Genomic DNA, 23142 nt, shown 5'->3' with positions numbered 1-23142 from the left:
GGGAATTAACAGTTAACAAGGCCCTGGGGGAAGACAGCTGTATACTGCCATCCAGCCCATGCAAATATGAATTGCTTCTGATCCTTCTTCTGATCTTCTAATTGGGATGGAGAAGAAAAGTTATCCAGCTTACTAGCTATGGTTGTGAAGGTTGCTGAAGATTGTGTCAAAGATACCACATTAGCCAGAGCGGCTACAATTGAGACTTCCGCTTAGTCAAGTCTGTGGTAATCTGTGTGCTGAAGCAGCCCCATGCTGGCCTGTGAGAGCCGACTGCTACGTTTTCAGAAGCCTTGTGAGCTGGTCGTTAAGCCTACGGTGGGAGCATTATACCGTGGAAATTGGCAAAGCCTACAAAGCAAGCCTCCCCTGACCCCTGGAGAGCCGGCTGTGAAACATGTACCAGCACACCACTGATGGTAGTCCACTGTCATCTACCATGATCAGTACGGTTTTTGTAGGGGTCGGAGTGGTAGGTAGGTAAATCAAATGGGAACATCATGGCAATCACCTTTCCTGCATTCTTTAAAATTTTGATGATGGTGCTAATTTTTGCCATTCCCCTTGAGATATGATTTTGTTTTATATTTTCTATCCTGGGGTGTGGGGAGCAGAGGGGACATTTCAGAGGCTACCGCTTGGCTTTCCCCACTACAATAGCTCTTATCCCAAAGATCAAGAAGCTGATGTAAGGGTTCTGTCATTTATCATGTGTGCCCATTCCAATTATATATTTGGGTAAGGCAGATGAGCACTGGATGGGTCTGTGGACCCAATGGACCCATATTGGGCTGGACCTGGGTCATGACGGGATTCCATATTCCTCAATTATAATGGAGGGCAGAATGGTGCTTTGGGTCCCTGGGAATCAAAGTCAACTCAGACTCTGGGAGCAGCAATCTTTGTAAGTTCCCATTCTCTCACTGGATGTTTACGTGAGTTAATGGCTGTAGGTCACCTTGGGGAAGCACTAGGAGAATTATTATCGAATACACTTGCTGTGGTATCCCAATGTCATTTTTGTGGGGACCTGACTTCTCTTTCAGCTCTTCTGGAAACGAGAACTGGCTCAGGTCCAGAAGCCTGGCAAGCGATCATGACTTTTTATTTGGGCAGCTGCCTGCAGACTCTTGATCATCCATTCTTGATTTCTTTTCGTTGGATAATTTGTGCAGTACCTTGCTGGCTGCTCATCAGTCTTGCCCCTAGGAACATCATGTTCTGTTTACCATCTCCATAGCTCTCTGAGTATCCCTGGCTTCTATTCTGACCTTGATTTTATTGTGATAATTGTGCTCACCTTGCTTCAGATGAGGAGGTGCTGCCACTAGTCCTCTATTATTTCAAGATTCCTGTTGCTTTCAATGGGCTCAGTTCTGTAGTGGTGTTTCCTCCTCTTAGCCTTGGCCACAGGAGAGTCACCAGCAAGCTCAACAATGCTGATGGACTTCCCTGGTGGCGCAGTGGTTAAGAATCCACCTGCCAGTGCAGGGAACACGGGTTCGAGCCCTGGTCTGGGAAGATCCCACATGCCGCAGAGCCACCAAGCCCGTGCGCCACAACTACTGAGTCTGCACTCTAGAGCCTGCGAACCACAACTACTGAGCCTGCATGCCACAACTACTGAAGCCCACATGCCTAGACCCTGTGCTCCACAACAAGAGAAGCCACCACAATGAGAAGCCCACGCACCGCAACAAAAGTAGCACCTGCTCGCCGCAACTAGAGAAAAGCCCGTGCGCAGCAACGAAGACCCAACACAGCCAAAATAAATAAATAAATGAATTAATAAATAAATAAATTAAAACAAAAACAAACAAAAAACAATGCTGGTGCCCTCTCATGAGCACATTTCTTCCCTCTTTGAAAAAAAAGGCATCCTCTGGGCCCTCCTGGTGGTAGTAGGGTTTTCAGACTTACCCAGTAAATCCTCTCTGGCATACCCACTTCTCTGAGCCTTGATATCCCTTTCTAGACTATTTGCCATATCAGTTTTGATATTTCTAATTCATTGGGCCATTCACATGGGTCATATCACATTTTCCAAGCTTTTAAGAGCCATCCTAGCAGTTGGGTATTTGCCTACATTTGCATATAATGGGAAAGTATTCCAATGCTGATAAACTTCCCTTCATGCAAGCTTATGTTCCAAGCCCCCACTTGCTAGTATCCATTCCCACACACACCTTCCCCACTCCTGCCAGCACATATTGGCCAGATCCTGCAGCTCCTTTGGCGGAGAGCTCATATTCTCCACTTGTTGACCCGGCACATCCAAGTTAGGGGGTGCTAAGGTTTAACCGTGTTATCTGTCTGGTTCTCAGGAGGGCCAGTGGGAGCAAGCATTATCTTTTAACTCATGGCATCAGTCAGGGTCCAGGCAGGAGGCAGCAAACACACAAGAAATCTGAACAGAAAAAATTTAAAGAATTACTAACTAGTAAAAGGTATAAAAGAGGACTCCAAGAACATAGAAATAGCACATGTGGAAAGTAGCTACTACTGCTAGGGCTGAGGGAGCATGAATAAGGAAGGGAATAAGAACTTAAGGAGAAGAGACATCTCCTCCATCCCATAAGGCTGAGATCCAGACCTCCTTGGAGAGGGCATGGCTGCCACAGGAACACACAGCTTGCTGGTGGTGAAGAAACTTAGTAGAAGGCACAGCTGGTACTGGTCTGCAGGAAGCAGCCCACAGGGTGGGGGAGAAGATCGCTGGAGGGTGCAGGGAGGAGGTTGGAGCTGGTCCACCAGGGCTGGTGAGTACCACCCGGTTTCCTGCATTCTGATCTGTTGGCAGTCAGGCCAGAGGAAAATGGCACGATGGAGCTAGTATGAGAAGCCCCTTCCTGTGGCTATGGCCTTGCAGTGGCACTTCAGGGCCCTCTGTTGACAAAGATACTGCATCTTTGAGAAGGAAGAAATGGTTACAAGGTCAAGCTCCAGGGTCACAAAGCATGACTGCTGTTCTTTGAAAGGCCAGCTTAAAGGTTGGCCTTTGGCTGGCATCTGGGAACTTGGATTTGGTTGGGGGCGGGGGGAAGGTTCCCATAATTCCCAGAACTAAGAAGAGTGGCTTACTGTGCCTACACTGTACAAACAATGTGGTTCATGCTGAACACTTGCCTTCCTTCTGGGAATCTGAAATTTTGTTATGTGTCAGGCAGAGGCTGCCTACATGATCAGCCCCCAGTAAAAACTCTGGGCCCTGAGGCTCTGATGAGCTTCCCAGGTTGGTAACATTTCACATGTGTCGTCACACTTCCTGCTGGGAGAATTAGGTGTAGTCTGTGTGACTCCTCTGGAGAGGACCCTTAGAAGCTTGTACCTGGTTTCCCCTGGACTTCATTTCATCTGCCTTTTCCCTTTGCTGATTTTGCTTTGTATCCTTGTGCTGTAGTAAACCGTAACTATGAGTATGACAATGTGCTGAGTCCTATGAGTCCTCCTAGTGAATCATCAAAACTTGGGGGTGGCCTTGGGGAGCTCTTCAGGCAAGTTGGGGGGCATTATCTCTAACAAATGGGAGTGGGGCTCTTCTGTAGGCACAGAGGGTTCAGGGGACTCTGGGAGCTAAACATTCTCAACTGCATCATTCAGGTATGCCCATTCCAAGTCTCAGAGTCCAGCGCTTTATCTATTAGGGCCCTGATTTCAGCAGAGGAAACTTTCCAGAAGGAGAATTCAACTTTCTCTGAAGCTCTGCTACTCTTTTGATTAGGTTTTGAGCCTGGTCATTCTCTCTTCCTGTCCACTGGCTACAAGAGATCAGCGTTTCCTTAAATGTTGCCTAGAAGGCCATCGGGTTCCCACAGGTTTGCTTGAATTGTTGAATGGTCATCCTGAGCTTGTCATAATCTTTCCTCAATAAATCCAAGGCTAATCAATTCTTTGTATTTGACGTACCTCTCACACTTCTCAAGGGCCAGAGATATTGCACCAGTCAGTGCATTGTGAAAGGACAATCAAAATGGAGTCAGTATGGCTAAGAGAGCTCTTTACAGTGGAGCTGGAGGCCATTGAGGAAGTGTGACTTATGCACATCTCAGCCCAGATGGAATCTGAGCTTTGACCACATCTTGTCTTAACGTGGGCATCCAGAACATCCGCCCAATGTTCCAGAAACTCAAGATACTTAAAGAACCCTTACCCTAAAATAGCTTGTGACAGTCTATCCCTTAAGGATAGTTGGGTCCTTTCTGGTGTCAGTGTCAGTCATAATTCTTGAACAACCTGTGGCTCTTGCGTTTGTAAGCCCCCGACTCTTTTTTTTCCCCCAGAGCACTCTTCTTTGGGTTTTACCCGAATCTGTGTCTCCTGAATTGCAATTCTTAAGACCCCAAATAAAGCTCTTTGTTCTTTGCAGCCTTGATACTGATTATGGTCTGACAGCATCCACTACCACTAGTGAAATGTTAATTGCACCACTGCAGGATGCCAGGGCCTATCTATTCTCCCCCCACCACTGGGGTGGGGGTCCTCATTCTCATCCCCTTGGTTGATCCAGTCGTACTATCTCCAGCATCTTTCTTGCTTACTAGTATGATGACTATGGTTTAATTATACATGTATAACACTTTTTGGAGCTTATTATGTGACTGCACAGAGAGGAGCTCCTTTATTGATTGATTTATTTATATTTGGCTGCGTTGGGTCTTTGTTGCTGCGCTCACGGGCTTTCTCTAGTTGCGGCAAGCAGGGGCTACCCTGTTGCAGTGTGCGGGCTCTAGGGTGCATGGGCTTCAGTAGTTGTGGCTCGCGGGCTCTAGAGCGCAGGCTCAGTAGTTGTGGCGCACAGGCTTAGTTTCTCTGCGGCATGTGGGATCTTCCTGGACCAGGGATTAAACGCGGGGCCCCTGCATTGGCAGGCGGATTCTTAACCACTGTGCCACCAGGGAAGTCCCAAGGAGCTTCTTTATTTCTGAAACCACCCTGGAGGTTGGTGACAGAGTTGCTGTTATCTCTGTTCTCAGATGAGGAAATGAAGACTGAGGTGTGACTAGCCTAAGTCAGATTCTACAGAGTGGCAGGGTCGGAGAATAACCCAGATTTTTCTGACTCCAAATCCTCTCTTTCTTTTTTTTACCACATTGTGCTGCTTCTCCCAAGAACTGGACATTTTAGCGCGTGTAGTAGGTGAGGAATTTGCTTGGTTTGCATTTTCTTATTCAAATAATTATGATCACCTTACTATTGATAATGGCTTGTGGCAATCTCTACAGATACTTTCGACCTGAAAGAATCAATGGTATATGAGAGTGGTGCTTGTCAACCTCTAATGTGCCAACAAGTCCCTTGGGGATCTTAAATGTTAAAATGCACATTCTGAGTCAGGGAGTCTGTATTTCTGACAAGCTGATGTTCCTGGTTCTCTACTGACAGAGCAAATAGGTTCTTATTAGTTCTTGAGGAATTAAAGTAAGAAAAATGTAGGAATACACATGTATCTTCATTTTCAACTTTTCAATCTGGTAAAGTGGAAAACATTTCTCATGTCAATTCGACCCATAAACACTCTTGCTTTAAAAAAGTAACAAAAATAAGCCTGCAAAAATTATTAGAATTTGACCAGCCGTAAGATAAAAATAATAATTTCTAACAGCATTATTTAGGAATTTGATTGGTGAAGCTCATAATAGTAAGTCAGATAGATGCCTGTCCTACACCAGATCTCCCTTCCAGTTTTGCAAGGACAGGTCAAAAGACACAGCTCGAGCTTGACCGATCCATGGAGACTGGAGTAAATGATCTTGGGGGGATCATAGCTGTATGGGGTGGCGTTTACAAGCCCCAAATTATTGAAAGTGCTCTACTTGGGTAGACCTCAGGGAACTTTCCGGCTGTCTGTGATAAACTTTAGAAATCTCTCAAAATGACACTCTGCTGAATGCCTGTCCCCCTAGACCCCCAGCCGTTTTCTAGTTGTGTAGCTAAGCTCTGCCATGGTGCAGCCAGGAGCTTGTCTACCCTCTAGTCCCGTCCTTCCTCCTTGCAGGTGCCGGGCCGTGTGGCCAGCGTTAGGCTCCTGCCCCCACTGTCCCTAGGCTTTCCTCAGGCTGCAGGGGCAGGACAGGGGGTGCGGATGGGAGCAAGACATGAGAGGTCAGTCTCAGGGTCAAAAACTGTCCACAGTAAAGGCCACAAAAATCTAAGGTGGTGGGTGGTGATCTTGGAAACAGGAATTGGCTTCTTAATCCTGCGACATTTGGTGGCCATAGTTCAAACTCCACAAAACCTTCCTCTGGCTTTTTTCAGAAAAGAAGACAAAAGAAAAAGCCAAAGGCAATTCAATTCAGTCCCCCCACCTCCCAACTCTGTGTACTAAACCGCACAGCCAGCTTCTTGTGGAGTCCTTTTCTTGACTGCCTTGGTACTCACATGACAAAATATTTCCGCTTGAAATTTTGGGAGTTTCACCTCCCACCCTTCTTTTTTCATTTGAATAGCACCACAAAGGTTTGGGCTGGAGGTATTTTTCCCTATTCAAAATGGACTTTTCCCTTCAAGAAGCAATGCTCCAAGGCTGACAAGTCAATGCATTTATTTATTTGTCTACCCATCCATCCACTTATTTATTTATTTGTTGGATAAGGTAATAGCTTATGGTACTTACCCGGAGCCAGCTGTTTGCAGGATGCCAAGAGCAGGTGGTCTAGGAGGCCTCTGATGAATTGCAAAAGACACTCACCAGCTGCCGACACTGTGTGTAATGAGCAAACCTGCAAAAATCTTTATTTTCAATTGGATTGTACCTTTAAGTAAGCAAGGGAGACAGCCAGTATAACTACAGACCATGACCAACAACCCACATAAACAGTGTGCAAACACAAGTGATTAATGTACCAGCATTTCAAAACATCTAAAGCTAATGAGTCAGATTTACTAGGGTGCACAAAAGAGGGGGAGAGGGGGTGGGGGAGGAGGGAACAGCTTAATGGGCCTTAATGGCTTTGAGCCGAAGCCCAAGAATTCTCCTGCCTTCTGTCCTCTGCACCATCGAGCTGCTAAACAAACGCCCTGCTGGCCCACGAAGGCCACTTTCTTTCTGGCTGTTGGGGAGTGGGGGCAGTTCCACTTTCAGGAGAGAATGAGAGGAGCGATCCGGTGACCACTGCACCCTCCAGTGATCTCTGATGGTATGTGGGGATAATGGGTTACAAAGACAGACATTAATAAGGTAACATAAGAGGGGGGAGGTTTATTAATTTTTCAGGTAAGTTAGCAGGCCCCAGGGCATGGTAAAAGTGTAAAGAATCTGGTGAGCGATGAGGGGCTGGGCTGATTAATGCAAGTCAGCTGTCCTCTGAGGGCCATAGCAATAATGATGAGATTATGGAATAACCTACTGAAGACAAATGAGATGCATGTGGAATAAAAACGAAGTGTCCTAATTCCTCTTTTGGAGTGCACGGTGGATTTTTATGAAGGGAGAACAGAGAGGTACAAACGACAGCGAGAGGAGGTGCCAGGGCTTCTTCTGTTGGAGGGCCTCCAGCCCAGGGATTTCAGGAATTCTGGGCCTGCCTGGGAGAAGCACTGAAAGGGGAGCCCATCCCAGGAACCCTTTCTGCACAGGCAGGGGGAGCAGGCGTCGGTGCCGCTACGCTGTCCCTGTGGTCTGTCGCCCGGTCTTCGCTTACTGCCCGCACGGCCTGCTCCTTTCATGCTACCGTTTCCTCCAGGCTGTGCCAGGAGCTGGGCTTCCTCCATCCGTCAGACTGCCCCCACCTACTCCTACTGCTGACCAATGAGTTTGGAGCTGGAGAAAAGGAAATCAGACTTGTTTTCTTTTCCTTTTCAAAATTGTTCTCTAGGTTTCATATTCGTCCTTTCTCTGCACTTGCTCTCTTCCCTCAGATGCCTCTCTGGGATGCCTCTCAGTCTGTATCTTTCAATGGAGGCAAAGGGAGGGCAGGCAGCCCTTGCCACTCAGCCCTTGCCTTCTACACCGGTGTGCAGAAGATGGATGGTGGTGACCCTCGAGCTCTGAAATGCAGAGTGATTTGAGGAGCTTGCTCTAAAGGCAGCTTCAGGTCCTAGCCTCCAGAGAGTTCGGATTAGGTCCCAGAAGTCTGCCTTTTTTTTTTTTTTTTTTTTTTTGCGGTACATGGGCCTCTCACTGCTGTGGCCTCTCCCGTTGCGGAGCACAGGCTCCGGACGCGCAGGCTCAGCGGCCATGGCTCACGGGCCCAGCCGCTCCACAGCATGTGGGATCTTCTCGGACCGGGGCACGAACCCGCGTCCCCTGCATCGGCAAGCGGACTCTCAACTACTGCGCCACCAGGGAAGCCCGAGTCTGCCTTTTTAACGAGCACTTCGCAAGTGGTTCTATGCTGGTGGCCCTCAGATGATAGTTTGATAAACACTATGAAAGGATACAAGATTTACCAAAGGTTGCCTCTGATAGGCTCTTCTGGATGTCAAAGTGCCTAAAATGTCACTGTGAATGATTCGATCCTTCATATTGGTTCCCTAAGACTTGAGGAGTTCAGGGTAAGATGCAAACCTCCCCCCACACCCTTAAATCATTTCTACATATGACCACCTTAGTGTGAGCCTGTTTTTCAAGTTAGAGCAGGATGGTCAGAGTGGTGGCATCGAGTTCGAAAGGAGGAGACAAGGCAGCAAAGAACAGCCTGGAAAAGCAAGGACTGTCAGGGGAGCCAAGAGCAGGGGAAGGGGAGGTGGTGGGGGAAGCCAGTGGTGCTCAACATTTGCTTTTTGTTTTTGTTTTTTTTTGGTGGCAAAGCATTTCTTTTCAAATGAAATCTAAATGGAAACCACATACAGAAAGCTGATTAAATGATAATACACATCTGCTTTGTTTAGGATTTATAATAATTATCTTTCTAAAATCAGTCAATTATAAAAATGAAGGTGTTTGAATGAATTCAAACATTAGCAGTTGGAGGTTACAGATAACAGTTCCAGCCTTAGATCAGCTGCTGGAATCAACAGATTTGCTCAGATAAATAGTTGCAAATTATAAGTTTGTTGACAGCTGGCTTTGCAATTTTGGGAGAATTAATCACATTGATCTGGATTCTTGCATGAGGAGTAGTAGAAAATTTATATTTTAAAGTTGGATCACTGATGCTATTTAGTAAGTGCCCAAATCCTCTCATAGAAAAGTCACTCAAAAAAGCAATGAGGACATTAAAACAAGCGCTAAAACCATCTAGGACATGATGGTTTACTATTTCACCAGTGCAATTGCCCTGCAGCCAAAGGACACCCCAAGCAGACACAGTGACCCTCACTTGGATTTAACTGGGCCCTTCATGCTTGTGCTTTGTGTACTTTTTGTACAAGTTAAATGAATAGTCATGCACAGGCTGAATTTATGAAAATACCAGTGCAGCCCTAAAATGCTCCTCCTCAATGACACAGTTCCTAGAAATTCTAGGCGAATCTTTATTTCCAAATCTGCACAGAACACTTTACTTGGTTGGCACAAGTTCACGGCATTAAATAACGTTAAAGCTCCTAAGATTTAAAATGTACAATTTACACTGAATTTACATAAAAATGTAATGTAGTGCACATTTACATGTATTATGTTTACGTACATACATATTATTTGTATATACATTTAACGTAATGTGCATTTGATTTACATTAAAAATATGTACACTTCTGGGGGGTGGAGGGAGAGAATATGAGATAGGCGTCACACATTTAAATAATGGGATTCACATAAAATATGTGTAGAATCTTCGGAGCCTCTCTGAGGAACACAGGATTTGAAAGTCATAGTCCTGGGCCTAGACTTTGCTTAAGACAGACCCTGTCATTGAAGGGGAGATGGGCAGCAGGGACTGGACATTAGAAAATGTCTCAAAGCATCTTTGACAGGCACTGGAATTTTCCTTCCGTCCAGCTATTTGTGTAAGAAGCTATAACTAGGGGAAAAAAATAGCAAGAAGTAAATGAAGGAAGGAGGTGCTGTAGAGAGGAAAACGAAGAGAAGAGGGTGAATTGTGGTGAGTTAGAGACGCCTGGATGAAGAAGCTTGTTTTAGCATGCATAAAGATGGATCAAAAGGGGGCCCTGGAAACTTCTGGAAGGATGTGAGAGAAGAAAAAAGGAAAGGATATGGGATGGAGAGGAGGAAGGGAAGCCAGAGAGGACCCTGGAAGGGTGTAAGTTATAAGGACATGTAGAAGGGCCTTTATGGAAAGAAGCCACGAGGTTTCTGCTAGCGCTGGGAGCCTCCTTTTATCTCCTGGCAAGAGAGACGGGTGCTCCGACGACTCTGTCCTGGAAATCGATCGTGGCTCCGGGCCACCTGGCACTTCACACGGCTCAGAGCCTTGTGCTCTCTTGTGCGCGCCCAGGCGCGCACGCTTTCCTCTGCTGCTCCCTGCGGTCTCGCGTCTCTTCCCAGCTCTCTCCCACTTAGCCCACCACGGCCTGGCTACGCAAGTAGAACAGACTTTCATTTTCCTCAGGTTCTCACTGTGCATACCGACTACCCCGCTTCCTGCCACTCGAGTGGCCCCTCTCCAGCTCCCAGCACCTCTTATCTCTATGGTAACGGCAGACACGGTGATCATCCGGATTTTGCCTCAGAGAGTTGGTCTGTACAAGCAGGCTTTCCTGGGGTAGCTTGTCCTTTTACAGTTAACCGACATGCCTAGGGAGAAGAGCTGCCCCCAACAGGATGGCAGGCGATGGCCTCCAGGTGTGGGCACTTAGCAAGTCTGAGCTGAATGTCTCCATAAAAATATGATGTAGTTAACAGACCTCAGCAGCTGGAACAATTCAGCACCTCGCATTGATTTTCCGTGTCTCCTATTTACTTTCAGTGTTTGAACTGTCTGCTGTGACAGGAAATCAAAGAATTATAATGGTGTACGGGAGGGCCATGATGCTGGATCAGCATTTCCTTGAGAAATCCTGAGACTAATCAGTTTATCATTCAGTCATCCCTTTTCACTCCTAAATTAAAGCTGTCCTCCAAAAATGCTAAGAAATAGCAGTTTATTTGGGGAATATTAAAAAAAAAATCAATGTACTATTTTAAACTCTGAGAGGAGTGTTTAAAAAAAAGGGAGAGAAGAGAGTAGGCTCAAAGTAATATGAGATGAATCTGTTTTCTCCTTCAGGCTTGTGATGAGGTTGGCAAAGACATTTGGGTGGAGAGGCAGAAGTGCTACATTCATTCTCCCCAAGTTTCACGGGTTTGGAAAAGTTACCTGGTGGAACCAAAGAGAGCCTTATTCCAAGTTTTTTCAATCACTGAAATTAAGGAAAATAATTCTCCCCATATGTGCTTATTTAGGAACTTACATATGATACTGGGTTGGCCTCTTCAGTGTCTCACTGTATTTCCAACTCAGGCAGGTGAAGTCAGGATTTTGGATTAACTTCACTTTGGATTCCTTAAAACTGGAGAAAATAGACAGAAAGCTGAGCTTGCGACAAAGAAACGAGTCTCCATCCGAAGTCTACTAGCTCCAGATTTCTTTTTATGAGATGCCTTGGGCTCCGCTGGTAGTGCTTTTCTTTAAACTCACTGGTCTTGGCAGAGTTCACATCTTTGTCATACTGTAAAGATGCATTTTCTTGGTCTTTTTATTGACTCAAGTAATATAACCCTTTCGTAAATAATTAGGAAAATAGAGAAAAGAAGAAAATTGCCTGCAATTCTCCCACTTAAGCACAATAGCTATTATTGTTTTGGAGCAAATACTTTGGGTCATTTTCAAATGTCAGTTTTTGATACGATTCTAAGCATAACGTGCAAACAACTTTGTGTTTTGCTTTTCCACTGAATATGTGTCGAAGCATTTTCCACGTTATTATTAGCTCCAGTAAATATCTTTTTAATTGCTGCTTGAGCAGCTGGAACATTTCAGCCCTTCACATTGATTTTCCACGTAGCCTATGGAAGTCGAGACCTGGTATTTATTTAACTGTTTCTGTGTTTCAGGACAATAGATCAAATCCATTTTTCACTGTAATAAATCCCATGATAAGCTTCTCTATACATGAGAGTTTTCCATGTATAAAATAATTTCTTTAGGATAAATTCCCAGAAATTACTGGATCAAAGTGCATGAATATTTTATGACTCGATATTTCCTGTTGCTCTTCGAAACTATTATGCGAATTTGTATTAATCACCCAAAATGTTTGAAGAATCATGCCTTATAAGGGTCTTTTGTCCACTAAATAGGGTGTACTGAGCGTGCTTTATGTGTGCAGTTTGATGAAGTAATATCTCGGAGGTAAACGTTTTGGACTTTAAAGGTGTTATTCCACGCATGGGGTTTAACATACAGAAGTGACTTCATTAGAGTTTGTTCGTTTATGTGTGCCGTAAAGTATGAATTCCTTGCCTGACTATAATGTTCTATCTCATCAAGCCTCATAAAGTGAATTAGTGTCACACCCCCTCAGTTTGCCTGTGAATTTTGAAGATGATGTGGACTTCTTTTCAATGTTACATAGTGTTTGGTGGGTATCCCCTTGCTGGGAATAATATCTTTGGAAAATAGGAAAATACCGAGTGGGAAGAAAGTACATTTTCTGGGAAAAGAAGAAGAACCCAGAGAGATGGAGTGAGAATTGTACCAGAGTCCCAGCAGCAGATGTTTTGGGTGTTGAAACTCCCACCAGAACAGCTGCAGAAGTGTAGAATCACATCTGGGCATGTGACGCGGCTGCATCATTACCTACCGACAGCAAAACAGCCAGATGCTTCCAATTCATTTTAAGGACCAAGCTTCAGGTCTGAACCTGTGAGTGTTTCTACTTCCCGACCGTCGACTTATCAGTTGCCCAGGCAGCTCATGAATACGTGGCCTCACAGGCACCTTCGCGACAGATCTTCTTGGTCATAGCAGGTGGGGGCAGAGCACAGCTGCTGTGTGCCCAGACCCACAGCTCTAGTCTGCCGTGTGGCTCAAGAATAAAGCCATCAAAACCTTTCACACAGCGGCTGCTGCGTGGCTTGTCACGGTATATGAAGCTTCTGAGAGCTTATTTTGTTTTATTTCCCCTGTAGTTCTTCAAATCCTTACCCGCTGCCCTCTCTCTCTCTCCCCTCCTTTCCCAATCTCCCAAATATTTCCAGGCAGTTGAACCTATAAATGGATGATCAATATGGTAGCAAATGATTCTTAAGACTGTTGATGAATACTGTGATTTTTGAGGACCCAGCTATTTTCTTGTGTCATTTCTCTTGTCTTACACTGACAGTTACTATGAAAGTTGAGTGAAAGTGCTTCTGGTGACGGGGCTCCAGCCTGCAGACAGACTGATCACGGCCCTCAGCAGCCTCCCTCCTTCCCTGACTGGGTACAAAGCATGTAGGGCAGCTCCCAGGCGCCAGCGGGAGAAACGTTCAATATATAAACCTCAGCCCCCGGAGAGACAGGTTATTCAATGTATAAATCTCAACCTTATAATGGTCAAGGGACAGGGTTCTCTCAGGACTAGCTGAGAGAGGGGAAACTGACGAGACACATTTGGTGAAACGTGGAGACTCGTGTGTTAAATTTAATGTTAACAAGCACCCTAAGAAACAAGTAATGGTGTAAGACTTGGAATTTCTAAGAAAACAGTGCAAAGTATCTTCCATTCTTCGAAGTCACTCACATCCATGAAAATGCTTCATCTCAGTTAGCTGCCACACTCTTACAGTTATCTTCTTGTAGAAACCTTGCATTTATTACTAGAACTATTTTTATTATGCCAAAGAGGCAAAACCTTTCACATGGGGGAGGCCAAGGAGCTTGCCTTGTCAGCCCACCTGAGACTTGGGTCCATCTCTGGTTATCATTCATCATCCTCTGCAGTACGCTACCATCCAGGGAGAGCTGTAAAATGTAACAGCCATAAAAGTGGATAAGAGCCACCAAAGCCTTTTTGCGGGGAGAGAAATAAGGGAGGGAATGGTCAAATAAATTCAGAGTTGGATCCTGGTGTAAAAAAGAAAAGTAATAATAGTATTAACAGGTATTTATTGAGTGGTTACTATGAACTGGCCAATGTTCACAGTTTACAGTGTTTACATTTGTGAAGCCATTGAATCCTAATAAAAATCTTATGAGGTGGGTACTCTTATTATTATCCAGTCCACACAGGAGGAAATGGAAGCTCACAGAGGTGAAATAACTTGCCCAGAGTTTCACAGTTGAGTCCCGCTCCAGGCCCCATGAAGTTAACACTGTGCTCTGCGAGTCTCTTGTTGTGCTGCCTTTCTGACTGTGCAGTACTGGGCCAGGGTCACGCAGGATGAGGCTAACCCCAGAACTCTAGGCTTCTGGTAGCGAAGGTCATCAAACGTGACTGACTGGTTATGTCGAGCAAAAATAATCTTGGAGTTGAAGAAAAGTTAAGGTGTTGTCCATATCCATTGTGACCTATGGTGGGTGTTATCTCCTACTGAAACACTTCTTATTCAGTAATAATAATAAGATACAGGAGTATTTACTGAGGTGTACCAGCTGCTATAGGAGGGACAGAGAAGAAGGGAATGTATATCTTGTCTTTAAGGCACTTATAATCTGGTGAGAATACGAGCAGAGATAGAGGGAAGATTAAATAATGTCCCGGATGATGTGAGCAGAGCTGTGAAGGTTCGTATACCGTGCAGGGATGCTAAAGGGATAAGTGTCTTGACACCTCACGAGCAGAGTCAACCTTTCAGCCAGTGGGGTTTGGGGAAAGTGTATGGAGCTGGGTAGGAGGGGGATCTGAACTGTGTTTGGAAAGGTGCAAAGGACTCCAAATATAGAGGAAGAGAGACCCGTTTCAGGGATTTGGAATTTTGAGAAAAAGGGTGAAAATGAGAAAGGATGTTTTGCTTGGGGAGCAGCCGTTTGGTGTAGAGTGTGAGGCAGATGAGGCTGGAAAAAAAAACCCCTGGAATCGGACTGCAGGAAATCTTGGTTACCCTAGTCCAGGAAAGTGCAAATGGTGACCCTGCTGGTCATCTGGGGCACTGCTTTCATTTATTTATTTATTTAAATGTTTATTTCATTTATTTGTTTTTGGCTGTGTCGGGTCTTAGTTGCGGCACGTGGGATCTTAGTTCCCTGACCAGGGATTGAACGTGCGTCCCCTACATTGGAAGGTGGATTCTTAACCACTGGACCACTAGGGAAGTCCCTGGGGCACTGCTTTTAGTAAGTGGGCTTCCACACACTCAGCTAAGACTGTGTGGACCCAAAGGTTTGGAGCTGGAGTTTGAGGACAACGTAGAAACCCCACGTGTTTTGTTTTTCACAACCCAGAACTTTTAGTAACTATATGGAATATTGTCTTATATACTGATCACGGGTTGATAAAAGTGTCTATAGCTACCTTCCTACTCAAAGGGAACAACAGAGAAGGTTGCTCCAAAGGATGCCACGTGATGACCTTTAACCACAGAAAAACCTGTTCCAAGACCCACAGATTTCGAAAACAAACTTATGGTTACGAAAGGGGAAACGTGGGCCACGGGGGAGGGAGAAATTAGGAGTTTGGGATTAACATATACACACTACTGTATGTAATATAAGTAACCAACAAGGACCTACTGTATAGTGCAGGGAACTCTGCTCAGTATTCTGTAATCACCTATATGGGAAAAGAATCTGAAAAAGAATGGGTATATGAATATGTATAACTGAATCACTTTGCTGTATACCTGAAACTAACAATATTGCAAATCAACTATACTCCAAAAAAAAAAAAAAGAAACACCTGTTCCAGAAGTGACCAGTAGAAGTTTATGACCAGGTCTTCACTATGGATTTATTAAAATCAGAAGAAAAGATATGAAAAGAGGAAATTTGATTGGGCATGATTCAAGGTACATGGTGAAAATTCAATAGAGTGACCTCTGTGGCATGAAGAGGCAGCCTTGTGAGTAGAACCTGAAATGTTGAAAGATGGCATCTGATCTATGGGGAAACCCAGCACCTGATCTGTGGGGGAAGCCAGCTGAGTGATCATATTGGAAGACTGCTGTCCACACGGCAGCTGCAGCTCCTCCAGCGGAGTCTAATTTAAACACAGCTGAGTTCAGAGCTGGGGTGGGCCATGTCGTTTATTTAGCTTAACTCCTTTTTGCTAATCATCTCAAGAAATGTCTTCATGCCCAGTCACGTTATGTGATCTGCTGGAGATCATTCTCATTTGATCTCTTGAGAACTTCTTCTTGGGGGCTTGTAGTCTATGATATCACCTAGAGGCGAATGTTCTCAAGATTAAGGCACCGATATCATTCTTCAGGGCAACGTATCTTCACTGCTGATGGTGTGAAGCGTTGTCTGATCCAGCTGTGGGCTGGTAGGTAGTTACAAGGACCAAATATAATTGAAAGGGACTGAAGTCCAGTTGAAGAAGTGAGACTTAGATCCTGGATCTCTGTGTCTGCCCACAGGGCTGGTGTATATACCTGCATAAGTCCAGGGAGCACCAACACCTGGGGTCTGACATGGATAGGGTTCCCTGCAGTTGGACCGTGTGGAGTTGGCTCACAGCCATCTCAGGTACTTTTTGTCAGACTCTCCAGAAGTCAGTACATTTCCCTTAGTTCCAGTGTTATTTTTATCTCAGTCCAAGCCAGAATGTTTCCTACATAAACCAAAAAGCAATTTCTTTCTGCCTGATTCCCCAAAGCTCATCTTCCATTTCTGACAAAAGAGCACCTGTATATGCTCAGCGTGGGTCTCCCCTCATGGTTTCAGCTTCAACAGAAGTCTCCCTGATTATTTATTCAAACCTTCTTACCTTCCTACCCATTCTTCTCTCTGTCTCTCCCTTTTTCCTCTCTCTGTCTCTCTCTCATCTACCTCTTCCTGTATATTCACCTATCTAGTATTATTTTTTATATTTGTTAAAGTAATCTATATGTCTGGTGTATATCCAGACACTCACGTTCTGGGAATAGAGACAGGAAGGGTTGCTTGGAAAGCAGACTTTCATTTAAGTGCCTTCTTTTCAGCCTAGCACCTGGCTCCCCATCTGCTATGCCTGTTGTGACCTGAGTCTGGAGATCCTCTGGTTCAAGTTCTCCAAAGAATACATTCTTGCCCTCCTGGCAGGGGTGGCGCAGGGATGGGGGGTGGGGGGCAGTGAGCAGGGCTGGCGTTTGGTGGGGGAAGAGACATATACCTCCTGCACATGCAGACTTTTTTCAGTCAGCGCCTCTGCTCCAGGCCTCAGCCCCCATTGCCGAGGGACCTGCAGTGTCCACATGCCCAGCTTTCCAGGGTTCTCTGCACATTGTTGGGTTCTAGCTTTTTCCACTCCTCCGAGGGAATGGCCATTTCTCCATTACTTTTTATTCCCCCCAAAATGTGTTGACAGTTCTCATGCACTGCATTTACCTTCCCGATTCTCGCTTTTACACCTTTGTACAATTTTCACTGTCGTTTTGTTCAGGTTTTGGATGGAAGAAGAGATAAATATGTGTACTCTACTTACCATATTTGACCAACATTTCCTTCTTTTTACTTAAACTTCAGAAAGCACACATAGGGGATTTTAGGCACAGGGAGCACAGTAGGTTATAGTTCATGTCTAGTTTATAGTAAACAAAAGTTTTCTTTATGTCTCAGAGGGCCCCCCGCAGGGTGCAGCCTGCCAGGTGGCAGCCCCCCTGGCAGGTGGGTCTGCTGACCTCCAGAATCCTCCACTGTGCCTGGCTTGCACAAGGCCAGGCAGAGACATCTCAGGAAATTGTCCCCTGTGAGCAGCTGCTGAAATATCGAGCATAGGCGCATGGGAGACGGACTTCTGGGATGGCTCTCGTGTAATTAATTGAGGTCTGGAGCAGTATTTTCCTATATATCCATAACACTCATACTCTAAACTGCCCCATCACGTTTATTAAAGGGAGAAGTAAACAAAGAAACAAACCTGGGGTTACACTTCATGGAAACCTTGTCAAACAGGAACGGCTTTACATACGCTCTTATCTGTTTGATTCAACTTGAGAGCAGACTGTTACCAGTGAAACAGATGATGTTACTTATTTCTGTATACCGGACTGCTCAGGTGTCCTACAGAGGCCTGAACAGGATCAGTGCTTGTTATAAGAAAGCACTAACTATAAGTAACAACTCAAAACAATCAAGATTTAGCCATCAAGAAAGGGCCATACAGAAAATATTGTAAGAACAAAACAACCATTATAAAAATCTACCCTCTCCCCCAAAAAACTCACTAATAAAACCCACTTTTTTCTTAACCAGGGTGAGAAAACTTTGCTCTGAGTGGCTGAATTTCAAAGATCCTTAAGAGATTTATTAGGAATTGATTTGTGACTGCAGTTTCTTTTTTTTATCTCTGAAATATTCATTAAATGTCATTGTTATGAAAAATACAATGGCATCAACAGAGAATTAAAAACAAGGTTTAGATGCACTTCTGTTTCTTTTTAGGCAAAGCTTGGTACACATCTGGATGCCACCTGAGATAGGAAGGTTCTTGATATAGGCTGAATAGTGTTTCCCTCCAACTTCATATGTTGAAGCCCTAAGCTCCAGTACCACAGAATGTGACTGTATTTAGAAATGGGGTCTAGAAAGAGGTGGCTGAGGTAAAATAAGGTCATATGGGTGGGCCCAAATCCAATCATGCTGGAGTCCTTACAAGGAGAGGAGACACCAGGGATGCAGGTGCACAGGGAAACAGCCATGTGAGGACACAGCGAGAAAGCAGCCATCTGCAAGCCAAGGAGAGATGCTTCAGGAGAAACCAAAGCTGCTGACACCCTGACCTTGGACTGCTGGCCTCCAGGACTGTGAGAAAATAAATTTCTGTCGCTTAAGCCCCTCATGTTATTTTGTTATGGCAGCTCTGGCAAACTAATGCAGTTCCTAGACCTGTCTTCTGCCATATTTGGTTTCAGATCTGGATACAAGAAGAAGAGCATAGTAATACTAAGAATTAGACACTTCTAACAATCAACTGAAAAGTCAGGTATTAGATCACAGTGGAGAAATGTACCACACATGGAACCACTTGGGCCCCATTACCTGTGAGCTGAGGATCTAAGCTGTTGCGCTGGGCTGGGGTTTGGTTTCCAGAGTGGAAAGTTGGAGCCTCAGACATTCCCTGGGGTTCCCCTTAGGGCTGGTTCTCAAGTGGATCAAGCTGCGTCTCTGGACCTGGCAGAGGAGGACAGGAAGCCTGTGGCATGTGGGCTTGATTGAAACGGGATGAAAAGAGTAGATGGAGGGTGTTTCCTGGTGATGGGGGTCCCTGATGGGAAACGGACTTAGGGGTCCATTCTCCTTCCTCTCACACCAATCGTCAGGAAGAGAAGCAAACCTGGGGTGTTGGGATGCTGCAACAGGCGGCTCGAGAGGTGGCCTCTCACCGAGATCTTAATTGGCAGAGCCTCCTGGTGACACCTGGGTGATCTTCTATAATTTAGGCTGAGGGAGAAAAGAAAAAAGCATTGCAGTCATCTAACTAGATACTAGAAGTGCTTGTATTTGGGCAGCTGCTGGGCTGAGGAAGGAACCGAGCACTGGCTGTTTGCAGCCCCAAGTCTCATGGTTGTGTGTTGTCACAACCCATCAGAAGCCAGCAAAGGAAGCCAAGACTTCAGGTTTAGGCTGCACTCACCACCAGAGAGGCTGTTATGTCCCTGTTACCCCAGTACTCATGTTGACCAAGGTCCTTGATCCAGACAGTGAACAACAAAGAAAAATAAAATTTAGGGGATGGGGGAGACAGAGAGGCAGAGGGGGAAGGAGGGAGGGAGGGAAGGAGAGGTGGAGATGGAGAAGAGAGATGGAAACACAGAGAAACACATGAAAACAAAGAGGGAGACAGAGAACTAGACAGTCACAGGGAAAGCAAGTCACCTTGCTAGACCTTAGATCCCATGAGATTTTCATGGATCCCTGATTTGATCTGCTCTCTAGTCTGCCTCTGATCCCCACTGGAGTCTCATGTCTTGAAGAAGCCCAAGGATGTTTGCACTTGTGATGTGGTTTCTGATGGGTACCCTGTGAATTCACTGAAGCGGAACATGAAGAATGTAGGAACCAAGTTAATGGTTTTAGATTTTATTTAAATGGGCAGTTATGCCTGAGATTCATTCATGTGGAGTGGATGTCTTATTTAGTCGGGAGAATCGAATGAAGTGCAGCAATCTCAGGGTGGCCAGCAAGACCGGGGACAAGGAGTGTTCGTTCTTCCTAAATGAGTCTTTATTGCAAGAATGCTGCTTTTTCTCTGGTGCTTGTTAAATACTGTATTTATGCTGTGTATTTGTATACAGTGGGATTAAGGGACCAAACTGAATTACTGACGATGGTTGCTTGAAGGGGTGTTTGACTAGGAGATTTACACAGTGTTCTTAATAATCTTTTTTTTATTTATTTATAGAATGTTATCATTCCAAACGTACAGTGCTGCCATCCCTTAGGAAAGAGGCTTTCTATTTGAGGACCACTAGCTCTGCATGTTGATTTGAAAAGAGATAAAAGAGCATCTGGCCACCATAGTACAGGCTGCATACTCCCTCCCTCTTCATTATGCAGTGAGCCGATGCATTTTTTTCTTTTTTCCTATTTATACAAATAAAGAGAACGATTTGGGAAATATGTCATGCTGGCATTAAACACCACTAGTCTTGCTGGGTGGAAACGTACATGTTCCATTAACAACAATGATATGTATAATTAAGGTTTTGGTCCCCAAAGTCTGACTCGGAAGCTTCCTCAAAAACCGATGGGTTTACCAAAGACATGTTAAAGTAAATATACCCCTCCCATCACCCCCCTTCAACTTCCCCCCCAACCGTCCCCCCACCCTCCCGCAAAATGTGCCACCAGTACCTGTGCCAATGGCTGGGTCTGCAATGAATGTGGTGTTCAAGTGTAGCTGTGGCTGAGATTAATATGAAAATAGAAAAGATGCTTTGAAGAGGCAGATGCCTGCAAGCAGAGACATCAGGGCATTCTGTGTTTTGGGGGCTCCCACGTATGGGGAGCACATGAAAGAAACTGGGTGCTAGGAGGTGATTTGGAACGATCCTTGCAGAATGAGGCTTTCCATGTCATCTTGTTACGCTGCCCTCCATTGTTCTTTTTGTAGGGCTTTCAGTTTAGGTTTAGGTGGAAATTTCCTGAGGTTTGTACAATCTTGGCACACACATATGTGTAAACAGCCATGGGGAAAGAGCTGATGAAGTTCAAGCCCTTGCACCTGGGGGTGCCTCTTGACCCTGTGGCCGCAGCGTGTTCCACTCTCCCAGCAGGTGGAGAGAGCTCTGACCTCTGTTTCATCAGTGAATGCTGCTGGTGGTGACAATAATGGATTTCCAAGGGCAACTGACACAGTGACAGGGTTTATAGATGACAGATTATGACAACACTCCCTGCTATCAGGTTTTTTCCTTTGATGACCACCTGGCTATCAATAATGGCCTCACCAGCCAAATCCTGCACTTCTACCTGTGGTTAAGGCTAAAGAAAAACAAATAGCTGAAAATCCTAGAACAGACTTACATCTTAACCAGGAGAAGAATTGATGGCCCAGGTGCCCCAGTGACGCAAATCAGGTGTAGGAGAGGAAGGAAGAAGTTTCGAATGAGACACACCTTAATCAGTGACACCCATCTGGTTAGACCCAAATTCTGGTAGATGGTCTGGTTCTCTTTGGTAGGAGTATGTGAGCACAGAAATAGTGTGAGGAGCAAGAAGGTTCATCTTCCTAACTTTGTAAGTGTGAACATTCTTTAAAGAAGTTGTGGCTGGAAAGGTTGAGCTGGGTGGCCGCTCCATCATTCCTGGATGGGTGGTATGTGGGTGCTGTTAGAACAAAGACAGAAGGCTCCACATGGAGTCACTTATGCCAAGCCCCACATCACCAAGCGGAGATTTAGCTATAGTTTTGGCTGTGTCAGCAATGCAATCTTCAACCTGTCAGTCGGGAATCGCCTGATCAGCACAGTTAGGGAATCTGCCTGATAGACTCCTGCTGTTCCCTAAAGAAAGTGACTTTGCAGTAACCAGTCTGCTCTTTTGCCTAGTATCACTTCCTTTTCTGTGTTCCCGTCTGCCTGCAAGAAGTCTTTCACTTTGTACAGCTCCTCAGAGTTCACTTCTCTCTGCTAGATTGGATGCTGCCCCATTCATGGATCGTTGAATGAAGTCAATAAAGAGCTTTAAAATTTACTCAGGTGAATTTTGTTTTGTAACAGTGCCTATATGTGTTTCCTTGCTGAAGTGTCAAAATCAGGTACATTTTTTCCCAGAATTGTATGATTGCAGAGGTGCAATCCCTAGGCAGCCCTACAAATAATACATGATTTTGTATTTAGTTACTCTTCAGAATCCCTAGGAGAAAAATGGCTCAGGATAGAAAATGAAAGTATATTGAAAATTTTGGAAGACTTCCTGGAAATCTGGAAGCACGAGCAAGATGTCAAGGTGAAAATGTTAAGGTGGTTAAACAGATATAAATGGACAAACTCATACTAATGTTAAGGTGTATAGGGCAAAATGAACTATTTGGGGAGACCCCTGTGGCAGAAGCTATTGATTACTTATCCGAGAGTAACCAACCCCTTCTTCCTTCCTAGCAGAGCACTGCATTTGTTTAGCAACTGGGTTTATAGGAGCAACCACTATTTGGAACAGTGCACAGTAAGAATGTGGTTTGTGAAAAATCAGCACAATCAGAAAGCGGTACCCATAAAGCAATTAAATAAAACGAGGAGGTTGGACGACATAGTGTTTTAGCTCCCAATTAGTTCTGACATGTCATGCTCTACTCCTTGGATCTTTCTGTCATGGAAGAAATCAGCAATAGCAAAAAAAAGTTTATGAAAACTTTTGGGCTACAGTACTGAGCAAACCTTGGGCACTGTGAGTGAAATGTTCTTTATTTGCAATTCACAAACTTGTGAAATTTAGACATTGGAATTCCTACTATAGAAAGAGATTGAAATATATTGAGACCTCTGCTTAAGCAGAACAAAAATTATAATTGAGAGAACTGTAAATTGTTTTCAATCGATATACTTTGTTATCACATTCTATTTAAGAATATTCATCCAAATGTCATCTTGAGCCAAGCTGTGAGCATATGTCATTTGCCATAAAAGTGAAGTAGATAATGTGCGTTTTCTGATTCGTAACTATCAATAAGTAGGTAGGGTTTACTGGAGAGACTTAG

This window comes from Globicephala melas, chromosome 13 (genome assembly GCF_963455315.2).
Source record: "Globicephala melas chromosome 13, mGloMel1.2, whole genome shotgun sequence".
Taxonomy (NCBI): Eukaryota; Metazoa; Chordata; class Mammalia; order Artiodactyla; family Delphinidae; genus Globicephala; species Globicephala melas.
The sequence above is the reverse complement of the archived record's forward strand: the minus strand, read 5'-3'. Positions refer to the sequence as shown.